At 49.2% G+C, this 12,688-nt stretch overlaps 1 long non-coding RNA gene across 1 annotated transcript in view; it reads right to left on the bottom strand.

The window, feature by feature from the left end:
- LOC146075824 (uncharacterized) overlaps positions 1 to 12,688 on the bottom strand; it is a 78,596-nt gene that overhangs the window by 5,255 nt on the left and 60,653 nt on the right. The gene's annotated exons all lie outside the window — the stretch shown is intronic.

Here is a 12,688-nt window from a genome sequence, read left to right as displayed (position 1 = left end):
GGTACTTGGTTATTAGAATAAAGACACAAACACACACACACACACACACACACACACACACACACACACTGTGAAAGTAAAAGTTCATTAATCACCAAGGCACACTTACACATCATTTACCCGACGTCGGGATCCTGACTGTCAAAACGCCGTCAGCCGAGTACCCGACGGCCACCCGCTATTTTCCCTTGTGGGGGTCCACGACCCCCATAGAGGGAGAATAGAATAGGTGGCTAGCGTAGCGAGCCATGGTGCCCGCAAGGGGCTTTTTTGCGCTCGCCATGTTGTTTGAGTCCGTGCAGTCGGGATCCCGACGTCAGACTAATGACTGTCAGGATCCCGACTGTCGGAACCCTATACCACACCCACTTAATCCAGCTCCTGCCATAATACCATGTCTTTTGAGTGTCTCCTATAATAAAATAGGAAAAGAAAATCATACAGACAACAGGGTGGGAATTGTGGCTGCCATGGGATCTTTAAGAAGTAATGGAATTTTCAGTAAGTATAATTCTGTACTTTCTTCTACAATCCCCATGGCAGCCATACTCTGGAACATACCAAAGCACGAAAGGGAGGGAGGCAATTGCCATTTTCCTTGTCGAATGTGCTTTAATGATTGGTGGTATAGACCAGCCTTCTTATTCATACATAAAGGTAATTAAACTCCTAATCCACCTTGCCAGGGTTTGCTTGGAAGGAACCAAACCCTTTCTAGCCCCTTCAGGAACTATAAACAAATGTTTGATTTTTCCTGATTCCTCCTACTCTATAGAGGTAGATGGTGATAGCTCTAATGAAATCTAATCAATGCCATTCCTACTCTTTCTTCTCTTTTGGTCCTGTGTAAAAGGCAGGAAGGCTGATTTCTTGATTCAATGGCATTTGGACACTACTATAGAAAATATGGATAAGTTCATGGTAACACTCTGTCCGGTAACAGAATCAGGTATGATTCTTTTTGCTCCCCCCTGCCAAAAAGTTTGCGGCACCCCCCCCCCTCCAGGCTCCTCTCCAGCATGTTTCCCCAGCGTGTGACGTGATGATGTCACACGCATAACGGAGCAGCTGAAGCAGGAGAGAGGCAGAGAGACCAGCATACACTGCTGCTTCCCTTGGCTCTGACGCATCCCATAGCATGCCCATCCGCCCGCCCATCCTGTACACAGTAGCCAATAGCCGGCTCTGTGTACAGTCAATTGAATCAGTGGGTGAATTTGACATCTCTGCCATGGCCCTACCTGCGCTGTGGCTGACTCACCAGTCAGTGGGCAGCGGCAGGCAGCAGCATGTTAGTGTGTCGAGCGGGTGCTGGCGCCCACACAGACCCTGCTGCTGCTTGCTCCCCCAAGCGGCTGCTGGGGCTGCCTTACAGTAGTTGCGCCACTGCATCCATGTAAGGAATTTCAGCTCTGATTCCTCCAATGGTTAAAACGGTGCTTTCATTAACGCCTTCAAAACCATATTGAGATCCCATGGAGCTACCATAGATTTCCTTTGTGGGTGAAGTTTCTTGACCACTCTAGATCTTGACCTCTTTGAGGATTGTAATGGAGCCAATGTATCTATGGTAACAAACAACTTTTTCATCCAGTCCATACTGTAAATTGGGTCCATACTGTAAATTGGTTTAACATCTCCGGCTAATCTAACTACCCAAAAATACACAGACTTACCTCGATTGGGCAATATCAGGCCTATGGGGGGGGGGGGGGGGGGGGAAGGCTCCAAGTTGACTACTGCTTTGGTGACATTACTCAGGGGCAGATGTATCACTCGACAAAAGTGATAAAATGGAGAGTGATAAACAGACAGCCAATCAGCTCCTACCTGACATGTTGCAGGCTGGGTTTGAAAAACTACAGGTAGGAGCTGGTTGTTTATCACTCTCCACTTTAACAATTTTGAAAGCTTGATACATCTGGCCCTCAGTGGGTTAAACTAGGCTTCCGGAATGTGGAGAAATCCCCATTCAAAGTATATGTGGGAACCTTGTGGCTAGCCGTTAACAACAGGGTCAATAAGGTCAAGTATGTGGTCTCGGGGCTGCAGCTTAGCCTACGCGTCTACAGAGGTACTCAGACTCTGCGACATGACCCGATTGGCGTTGATGGTACTGACGTATCAGCAATTGCACACCATCGGACCTAAATGATGCAACAGCAGCGGGCACCACTATCCTTAGATTGGCTACAGCCCATATAAGCATGAACTCGCAATTATGGACGGCAATATCCCGCAACAGCAATCACAACAACCGCATCTGAACCGGGCCCATCATTTGTGTGTGTGTGTGTGCTCAAAGTGGCGCGTAATCATTCGCTAAGCGCCACAAAGTGGAAAACACTACAGCGTACATTAACAGCTCCTACTCTGATGCACACATTCATTTAATTAGCCGTAATCTATCGGCCCCGCAGGCTACGTCAGCATTCTATTTTTAATGTTTTTTTGCAGCTTCATTGTGCAATATTTACAAGAGAACACATCGTGAGTGATTATACCACACTGCCCGCCAACCTCCGCGACCCCAATATTTATGGTCTCTCGTTTACCAATGTTTTCTAAAGTGGGGTCATCACAGCAGAGCCGATCACACATCAGTAACACCAGAGAGCTGTGGTTGGAACGTGGCTTACTACCATTAAGTAGAGAGCAGGTCAATCTTACATTCATCACACACCAGCGAAGCCCTGACAGAAGTATTTACATTGCCCACATTAGAGGATTGCTGAATGGGATTGTGCGTATTAAATCATCCTGGAATAAGATGATGATATGACTCCCCAAGGGGCATGTCATGCACAGGTAGGAGCAGGCTTCCCACCCAATACTGATGCACTAACACCCACACACAGGGGCAGATGTATCAAATCTTGGAGAAAGAGATCAAGTTGAGAAGTTGGGTAAAGCAGATGCTTTTACCGCATCTTTCTGCAAGGCAACAGCAAAATCCGGCACTCTGAGTAACCAAAGTCATCATCATTAGTTGACGTTTCAACCCCTCAGGTCCATTCTCCAGGCACAGAGAAGTCTAGAGGATCAGTTCATTGTGAAACAGGAAGCATACCGGCATTGCCCACGGAGCTCCCCATATGAATGAGTTAGCTGCTCAATAGACCCAAACAAATAACTACCAGGTCAGGGTTCACCGTTCATTGTCAATACACATACCACACACAAAAAGTGAATTCCAATATCACAGAAGACATTGAAACAACAGGCCCAAGTGCCCCCACCCCTGGATCTGCCAATGCTTGTTGCACTATATCATGCACATGTCCTTAAAGGCCCACAAATGTATCAGTATTCCCAGGCCTGGATTAAGGGAGGGGCTATAGGGCCGGCCATCCTTGGACCTCCACATAGTGCTGTGTGATGCTCCACATATGCCTGGCTCAACCTCTTGTGGGACGGTTTCGGCCCACCGCTACGGCATCTGGGTGGTGATGGTGCTGTTGGTGTTCTTCTCGGATGGTGCGTCGGACCTGTGGCTGGCAGTGGATTACCTGTAGCACCACAGGCTGTGATGCTTCTGGCCCACCATGCTGCTGCTGCCCTACCTGCTCACCCAGAGCCTGCGCTTTAGCTGGGTGGCCACAGACTGAGTCTCCTCGCTGACCACCAGCCGCACCTCCTGTCACCTGTGCACCTGCATCATGCAGGGCTCTGTGCACCTGCTACAGCTGGGACAGGGGTGGAGGTGAGGAGGAGGCTGGGGCAATTGGCTGGACCTGTAGACTGCCTATGCATTCCCCTGGCTGGGGCAGGATGCGGGAGCTGGAGCTGTAGATTAGTGATGCTCCGTGGGGCAGATATGGAGGACAGTGGGATTACTATTGCAGGACAGATTTGGGGATTTATATGGAGGAGGATAAGAGAGACAGGGGGTGTTTATATAAATCTCCATCTGCTACTTGCAAAAATCGACCATCGAAAGATATGGAAGGTGCATGCTGGGAAGGAAATGGGCGGGCAACTGACATCCAAGGAATAAAAATGGAGAGTAAAATGGAGAGTGACAAACAGCCAGCCAATCACTTCCTAGCTGCCATGTTACAGGCTGGTTTTGAAAAATGACAGGTAGCAACTGATTGGCTGATTGTTTATCACTCTCCACTTGATCACATTTTGAAGCCTGATACATCTTGCCCTGAGTCGGCCTATTATGTTGGGGTCACGGTTGGGCCTCCTGAACCCACAGGTCCAGATAAAATACTGTAGGAGTATGTAAGTCCATCCAGTAGGCGTTATCCGGGTCATGTTAAGCCAACCAATCAGTGGGAGGGAGAGACACGCTGTTAAGAAGTGTACTGCCATGTATTAGAGAACAGAGCGGGGATTTAATGTAATCTGAGATCATTTGCAGTTCCCGGGGTCCCGCTGAAATTCCGCGAGCGGTCAAAAGAACTTTCTCCGGAACGTTTATCTGCTCGGTAGGTTTTCCGTTCCTTCTCAGGAAATTATACGTTACTAAACAGATAGGTCGCACGAATTGCTATTCCGGAGTTTTCTTTGCCAGGTAACAAATACAACAGTGATTTGGAGGAATTATGTTTCCGCTAGGTATGAAAGCACTGTCATCAGCCGTTCAGATAAATGTGCTAAATACCTGAGACGCGATGTTCTTGCGTAGGTAGGAAGAAAGAACATTGCTTCCCTGACAGGTGGAAGTAGTCGGGTAAACATCCTCTGTTAAACTCTGTCACCTGCGCTGCAATTACTGCCTCTCCGGACACGGTGACATTCTGCCGAAACCCGCTGTCACCTCTGCAGACGCTAAGATGCCCCGAACTGTGTACATGTTTGGTGAATGGACCCAAAAATAGCTTGTATGACTTCTTCATCTCAAACACGTCGGGAACTGTTACCGGTGATGCAAATCAGGGGCACAAAGCAGCTTAAAGGCTGTTCTCAGCTGTCCGGGGTAACCTGGGCGTTTTAGGGGGATGCGCTCGATAGATCGGCAGTAAATAGGTTAAAAATAAATAGGTTGACATGAATAAGGTGGACATGGGTAACCTATTCCACCCAGGGTAATCCTACACAGTGCGCCCAAGGGGATGCGGTCATTTCGTCTACAGCATGATGGTTGATAGTCATTAGGTCAACACCATTATGTTGACATGGGAAAAGGTTGACAAGGATCTAGGTTGACATGGGAAAAGGTCGACATGGGTATAGGTCGAAAGGTCGTTAGTTCGGCAGGTCGTTAGTTCGACAGGTCATTAGTTCGACAGTGTCTAGGACGACAGTCAAAAGGTCGACATGGGGTTTTTCACTGTTTTTTGAGCCGACGTGTGCCGACAGGAGGCATTTCATGCCCTACCTTCCACTAGGGCGAGGTGGTAGAATAAAATAGTGTGTCCGACGGGGATGCGGTGCACTTTAAACTGTGTCTATGTTGACTGTGTTGACATTCAGGTAAAAAAAAACTGTGAAAAACCCCATGTCGACCTGTCGAGATAACGACCTGTCGAACTAATAACCTTTCGAACTAGAACCATGTCGACCATTTCCCATGTAATTATACAAAAGGTGCCATAGTGGAACTGGGAGGTTGCGATCGGCGGGTGTATGATTTGTGTCAGATGTCCCTGCAGTGTCGCTGAGCCCGGACATATATGGGAGAAATTAACTAAGGGTCTAATTCAGACCTGTTTGCTAGGCAGCGTATGTATAGGCTGCCCAGCAAACAGGTAAAGGCTGCCGCTGCGAACGTCCAACATCCGCCCCACCCCCAAGCGGTTCCCTGTATGAAACCCCCACCTTTTAAAAAAAAAAATGCGAAAAACTCACATCAACTTATTGCATGTGTCGACCATGTCGGCTTAAGCCATGTTGACCTTTTTTCACATGTGGACCTTTGGGTTGTCGAGCAACAGTGGTCAACCTATTGACTGTCGGCCTTAATACTGTGTCCCAACAAATGGTTGACACAAGCAAAGGTCGACATGGCCATGGTCGACATGGGATTTTTTTATTTTCTTTTTTCATACTGTACTATCCACGCTCGGACTTTGAAGTGCCATAAAGCATTTGCAACGTCATAAATAGTGCAGTACTTTAGGTCTACATTGTAATGACCATGTATTTCCACCAGGTGGTGACACAATACAAAAAGAGCAGTTTATTAACTGTGATGGCAGGAAGGTGACTCAGTGTTACTGTATTAGTTATAGTTAAGAAGCCTGAGCATTTCCATAGCCTCCTGCTACTCACACAGAGGAATCATATGAGGCAAACATCTAAGGTACACTGCTGGCAGGGGTGCGCAGTCTGTGGAGGAACACATTATGTCAGATCATACAGATCATACGTGCAGCATGTACGATCTATCAGATTTGGATAATCAGCACCCCCCCCGATATATCGCATGCCACTCCCATTGGACTTGGAATGGCCATCGACCATCGATGATTAGAAATCATCGATGGTTTATGGCTAATGTCGAATAGTTTTGCCATCGATGGGAGAGAACCAGATGGTTTCCCACCATCGATGTAAAGCTTAAACGAATAGTTTCCTTTTTGCTTTTTCCCTACAGTGCTGGGACACGGAGCATAGCTCCGCCCCCAACACGCTCGAATCCCCGCCCCCACGTTTTGATTAGCCCACAGGTCACTCAATCAGAGAAAATGGATGACCATCGGTATGCAAAAACATCGATGGTCATCCATAGAATGGTTATACACTATCGATGGGCAGTTGCACTTTTGCCATCGATGGCAAAGGCAACGATGGCCATCCCTACATTGGACTCACCCGGCAGCTCCCCAGGAGTTTACATGGGAAAAACCGCATGCGATATATCGCATGTAGAAGGTAGCGCATCAAGTGCCAAATCTTATGTGAGGAGTCCCAGGGAGCTGCCGGGGAGCTCAAGGGGAACAGGTCCAACTTGTCCTAAAAAGGCTAAGCAAGTGCCGCGACCCCTGTTTTTATCATTTGTTTGGGGGGTGTCCAGCACTCTGCTAGAAACTGGGCAGCCCCCAGCCCGATCCCTGTACTGTGATCACCACAGCCTTACATTGCAACCAGCGAGAGGGACAGCGGGACACTCTCCAAATAGCTGGGCAGTCCTGCTGTAACCGGGAAAGGTGGGAGGTACTGTATGTTGTTTGCCTCCAGAAAGGAGACCATCAGCAGCACGTTGGGGGCGGGGCCCGACCTTGATGTCATCAAGCCGCGCCCGAGTACTGCAATTACCTCAAATTGCGGGTCTCCTAGGAGGGGGCAGGGTTATAATGATGCCGTTTGCGTCATTTTAGCTGTGCACCCTCCCCGAAAAGCAGCAAATCATAGTATTTAACCACCAGGGGGCCAGGAGGGGGACCCACATTTTCAGGAGCCTCCCTGCCATTCCAGGAGGGTAGGCAAACCTGCTCCACCTCCAGCAAAACCCGGTAATCAAATCTAACAAATGTAAGGTCAGTAAACCATACTCAGCCACTGTAAGTTATGGACGTAGCACAGATATTAAGCCGGCTTAACCGCTTTTAAAAGTTTTACTTCTGCAACGTAATCACTGCTATGCAATAAAAAAACAGGTCACTTAAATCCAATGGGCTTAGTAGATCAAATTGCCAAGCAATATGTCAGTACAAACAGCTATTTATACATCTGCATACAGTAGGGGCACCAGGGCTGAGGACGCTCGACTTCCGGTCATTGTTTGCCCTTAGCAAAATCCCAGGTGAAATAGAACTCCCATCTTAGTAAATTCCCCCCTTTGTACCAGTACGGTTCTAATGTGTTTGCATCCAGTTCTAGTCTGGATGCCTCAAAGACTTTGCTCTATTTCCTGTCTGGTAACAGTCCAGTTACTCATTTGGTCCCAGTCTGGTCACCTATCTACCTCCAGTACGGTCACCACTCTGGTCCCAGTCTGGTCACCTATCTACCTCCAGTACAGTCACCACTCTGGTCCCAGTCTGGTCACCTATCTACCTCCAGTACGGTCACCACTCTGGTCCCAGTCTGGTCACCTATCTACCTCCAGTACGGTCACCACTCTGGTCCCTGTCTGGTCCCCTATCTACCTCAGTACGGTAACCACTCTGGTTCCAGTCTGGTCACCTACTGTATTTACCACCAGTACGGTCACCACTCCAGGTCACCATTCTTGTCCCAGATTGTTCACCTATATACCTCCAGTCCGGTCACCTATCTACCTCCAGTTCGGTCACCACTCTGGTCCCAGTCTGGTCACCTATCTACCTCCAGTCCGTTCACCACTCTGGTCCCAGTCCGGTCACCACTCTGGTTCCAGTCTGGTCACCTATCTACCTCCAGTACTGTCACCACTCTAGTTCCAGTCTGGTCACCTACTGAATCTACCTCCAGTACGGTCACCACTCTGGTTCCAGTCTGGTCACCTACTGAATCTACCTCCAGTACGGTCACCACTCTGGTTCCAGTCTGGTCACCTACTGTATCTACCTCCAGTACAGTCACCACTCTGGTCCCAGTCTGGTCACCTATCTATCTCCAGTCCAGTCACCACTCTGGTTCCAGTCCGGTCATCAATTCAACCCTAGTGCGGTCATCAATCTGGTCCAGGCATGAGAATAACTGTGTGAGATGACCAAAGCCAGGACTCAGAAAACAAAAGTGATCTGAGCCGGAACCCTAAAGTGACTCCTTCTGGGGCTCGGCTTGACTCAAAACATCGAAGATCAGGTGTGTTTTTATGGGTCCATTGTCTTCCTTTCAGTTACCATTATAATGAGATTTAACTGCTGGGGTTTTGTTCTCACTACTGTTGAGCGTGTCATCTCTCAGCTCCACGTCTGCTAAATATATCTATCACATGCTGGTTATCTTGAAAATAAAGAGATTAAAAATAAAATAAACAGCGTAAGCATTTCCAGATCCAATGACAATAAATAGTCCTCTCCAGCAATTCACCACTTTGCCGTCATCGGCTTCGGTGTATGATCAGGAAGGATTTTGTGCCCTGTTGTCACTCAGCAGCGGGGATGCTAAACCGTTTTACATTGTAATCTGCATAGATGAATCAGACTCAGAAGAACGGGATGGATCACATAAAGAACTGCCTGAGGAAGCAGCTGAGCCAGGAGACATGGTGCAAGATTCCAAATAAGGGAGACAAATTGGTACTCTTTACCTAGATGGGCGCCCTTTATGTCTGGCCGCGACGCGACCGACGCGATGCCCGCGATTTCCCATTGAAACCCATGTTAAACATGGAAATCGCGTCGGTCGCGTCGCGGCCGGCCATAAATGTACCCGCGATGCCCGCGACGCGATGCTCCCGATTTGCCATAGGAATCAATGTTAAAAGGCCCGATGGACACGATTTTACTGTTAAATGCCTCAATGGAGACGATTTGGCCTTAGGAATCAATGTTAAATGGGCCACAGAGCCCAAATAGGCACAATTAACCCTTAAATGTCCCCCCAAATTTTTAACGCCACCCCACGATCCACGCGAACCCGAAGCGTGGCGAGCGCAGCGAGCCCGCGAGGGGCGGCGGTACGCGTCCTCCGACCTTTTCATGCCCTACTATCCACTAGGGCGTGGAGTGAGAATAGAATAGTGTGGCGAGCGCAGCGAGCCACCGAGCCCGAAGCGTGGCGAGCGCAGCGAGCCCCGTGAGGGGACGCGGATACCTTCACAGTTATACGCGTCCCCTCGCGGGCTTCACAGGTGTCCGTGGCGACGCGGACACCTGTGAAGCCCGCGAGGGGACGCGTCTACCTGTGAAGGTATCCGCGTCCCCTCGCGGGGCTCGCTGCGCTCGCCACGCTTCGGGCTCGGTGGCTCGCTGCGCTCGCCACACTATTCTATTCTCACTCCACGCCCTAGTGGATAGTAGGGCATGAAAAGGTCGGAGGACGCGTACCGGCGCCCCTCGCGGGCTCGCTGCGCTCGCCACGCTTCGGGTTGGCGTGGATCGTAGGGTGGCGTTAAAAATTTGGGGGGACATTTAAGGGTTAATTGTGCCTATTTGGGCTCTGTAGCCCATTTAACATTGATTCCTATGGCCAAATCGCGGGCATTGAGGCATTTTATATGAAAATCGCGCTCAATCAGCCTTTTTAACATTGTTCCCTATGGGAAAATCGCGGTCATCGCGGGTAGCAGATTTTTATGTACCCGCGATTTACCCGCGATGCCCGCGATTTTTACCCCCGACGCCCGCGATTTCAATCGCGGGCGCCCATCTAGGTAAAGAGTACCGACAAATTTACTAAGCTGGCAAGGGTGTGAATGCACTCATTAATACCCATTTTATATGAAATACGGCTGGGAGCCGGTGCCTGGCTGATTTACAAATAGCCAAATGCAGCTGATCTGCGTCTGGCTGTTAGGAATGGCTACGCCATCGATTGAACAAAGCCATATGCAGCATAGTGTTCTACAGATGGAGCTTAAGCCATCTTTGCAGAGGCTGGCGATTCTAACACCAGCCCCACCATCCCGCCAGAGGGCACGCATGCACGAGACACTCGCGCGCCCCCTGGCAACGGAGCCTGCCTCCGGTCCCCGCCGCCTCCCCCGCAGGTACTCCTCGCCGTCCCGAGCATCCCCCTAACCCTGCTCATCTCCCTGAAGCGGAGACAGGCAGGGAACGCAGCGTCCCCGTCGAGAGACTGGGATGCGCGTGCGTGTGAGAAACACGCGTGTCCAAGTTCAGTGTAGCCCCTGTCCGCCGGCGCTCGCCAGCGGGGAGGGTCTGGCGAGCCACAGCCAAGGATGGAAGGGGCTACATCTGTACGTGATTGGCAGATTTGCTATAATTCGTACATAATACGGGGGGGGGGGCAAAATCTGGGGTCCCCCTTTATATCTATAATCAGTACCAGGCTCATATGCCGGTCCTGGTTCCTAAAATATGGGGGACAAAATGAGTAGAGGGTCCCCCATATTTTGTATACCAGCACCAGGCCCAAACAGCCAGAAACTAATGCCACAGCCAGGGGAAACTTTTTATGTAAGTTCCCCGGCCAAAGCATTAATCCCCCTGGAGGAGTGGGGACTGCCTCAATATAGCGGTTCCCCCCTCCAGGCCACCCCCCTGCCCGGGCTGAAGCCCAGTTCTGTTCCCAGTGCCCCTGGGCGGTGGGCAACGGCTGATATCCATAAAGTGTAAAAAATAGGCTGAATAACTATTGGGCTATGTTGTGGAACCCTTTAATGCCTTTATTTGGGGGGTCCCCACTCCCCCAGGGTCTCGGCCCGGGCTGACCATCCATGGGTTAAGGCTTTCGCTGGGGGGACTTTTATAAATAGTCTTCCCCCGGCTGTGGCATTAGCCTGCTGGCTGGCTGGGCCCGGTGCTGGTTTACAAAATATGGGAGGGACCCCTACTCACTTGCCACCCTGTATTTTGAGAACCAGGACGGGCCCATGAGCCTGGTGCCCCCCCCTGTATTACTGCAACCAGGACGGGGCTGGTTATTGCTAGGCGGGGGGACCCCAAATATGAATGGCTATGACATCAGAAAATATGAATCTGGAGAATATGGCAGCTTTGAAAATTTACCATATTCTCCATTCATATTGTCTTCATTCGTATATGGCCGATCCCTTTAATAGATCAGTCATATATGGCGGTCCTTCCTAAATGTACTCCTGGTTATCAGAGCAGTTATAGAGAACTCTGCAATTTCATATGGATTGAAAATTAGGTTTTTAGAATATTTTTTGGCCAGACATCACACTGGTAAAAGGTAGCGGTTTAAGGGGAGTATTCAATCTTGTCCGCTGGGGGAAATAGCAGCTGCCGCCTATTCAATGCTGCTGTTTCCGACAGTATTGAAGGTGGATTCCGACAAAACGGGCCCGACTTTAAAACAAGTCGGATCTGTTTTGTCAAAACTCACAGCAATTTTTCGATAATCTGTGGCAAATTTTCACAGACACGCCCACTTTTCGACACTCGACAGGCGGAACATTGAATTCGACAATCGGGTCAAAAAACAGTGAAAAACCCCCATGTCGACCTTTGACCTTACAGTGAAAAAAACCATGTCGACCTTTGACCTTGCACATGTCGACCTAATGTCCTGTCGACCTTGACCCATGTTGACCTAGACCCATGTTGACCTTGCTGCCTGTCGACCTAATGCTTGTCGACCTAGTTGTTGTAGACCAAACGATCCCAACCCCAACAGATCATGGAGGTAAGTGCTGGGATTGAGGTTAGGCGTTAGGTTAGGCTGGTTGGAGAAAGTTTAGGGTTAGGCTGAAGGGATGGGAGAGGATAGGTTTAGGTGAAAGATGGGGGAGGTTAAGGTTAGGCTCCGGGGATGGGGGAGGGGGTTAGGCTGCAGATGGGGAGGAGAAAAATAAGGGACATACTCCTGCAGTTTCTTGGAGTATACAGGTGACGTACGTTTCGCCCTGTGAGCTTGGTCACATGACCAACATATAAAGCCTTTATATTGGTTCTACCTGGTTTCACCATATTTAGTCTTGTGCAGATTCAACACAATACAATAACTTTATTTCACAACTGAACTACTGTGGTTGGCATTTCTGAAGTCGGCACCATAGATTATCTTGCATTGTGAATAATCAGTATATATGAAGGTCTCCATGGGAACAGTACTAACACCGAGAACATATATTAGCAGATCAGATATTTGAGAAACTATTTCACATAAATAATTCTTTTTCCTCTAGATACAAGGCTTGTGGTATCACGTTTACTCTCTG

Source organism: Crinia signifera, chromosome 4, assembly GCF_055691185.1.
Source record: "Crinia signifera chromosome 4, ASM5569118v1, whole genome shotgun sequence".
Lineage (NCBI taxonomy): Eukaryota > Metazoa > Chordata > Amphibia > Anura > Myobatrachidae > Crinia > Crinia signifera.
This window is presented reverse-complemented; position numbering and strand designations above follow the sequence as displayed.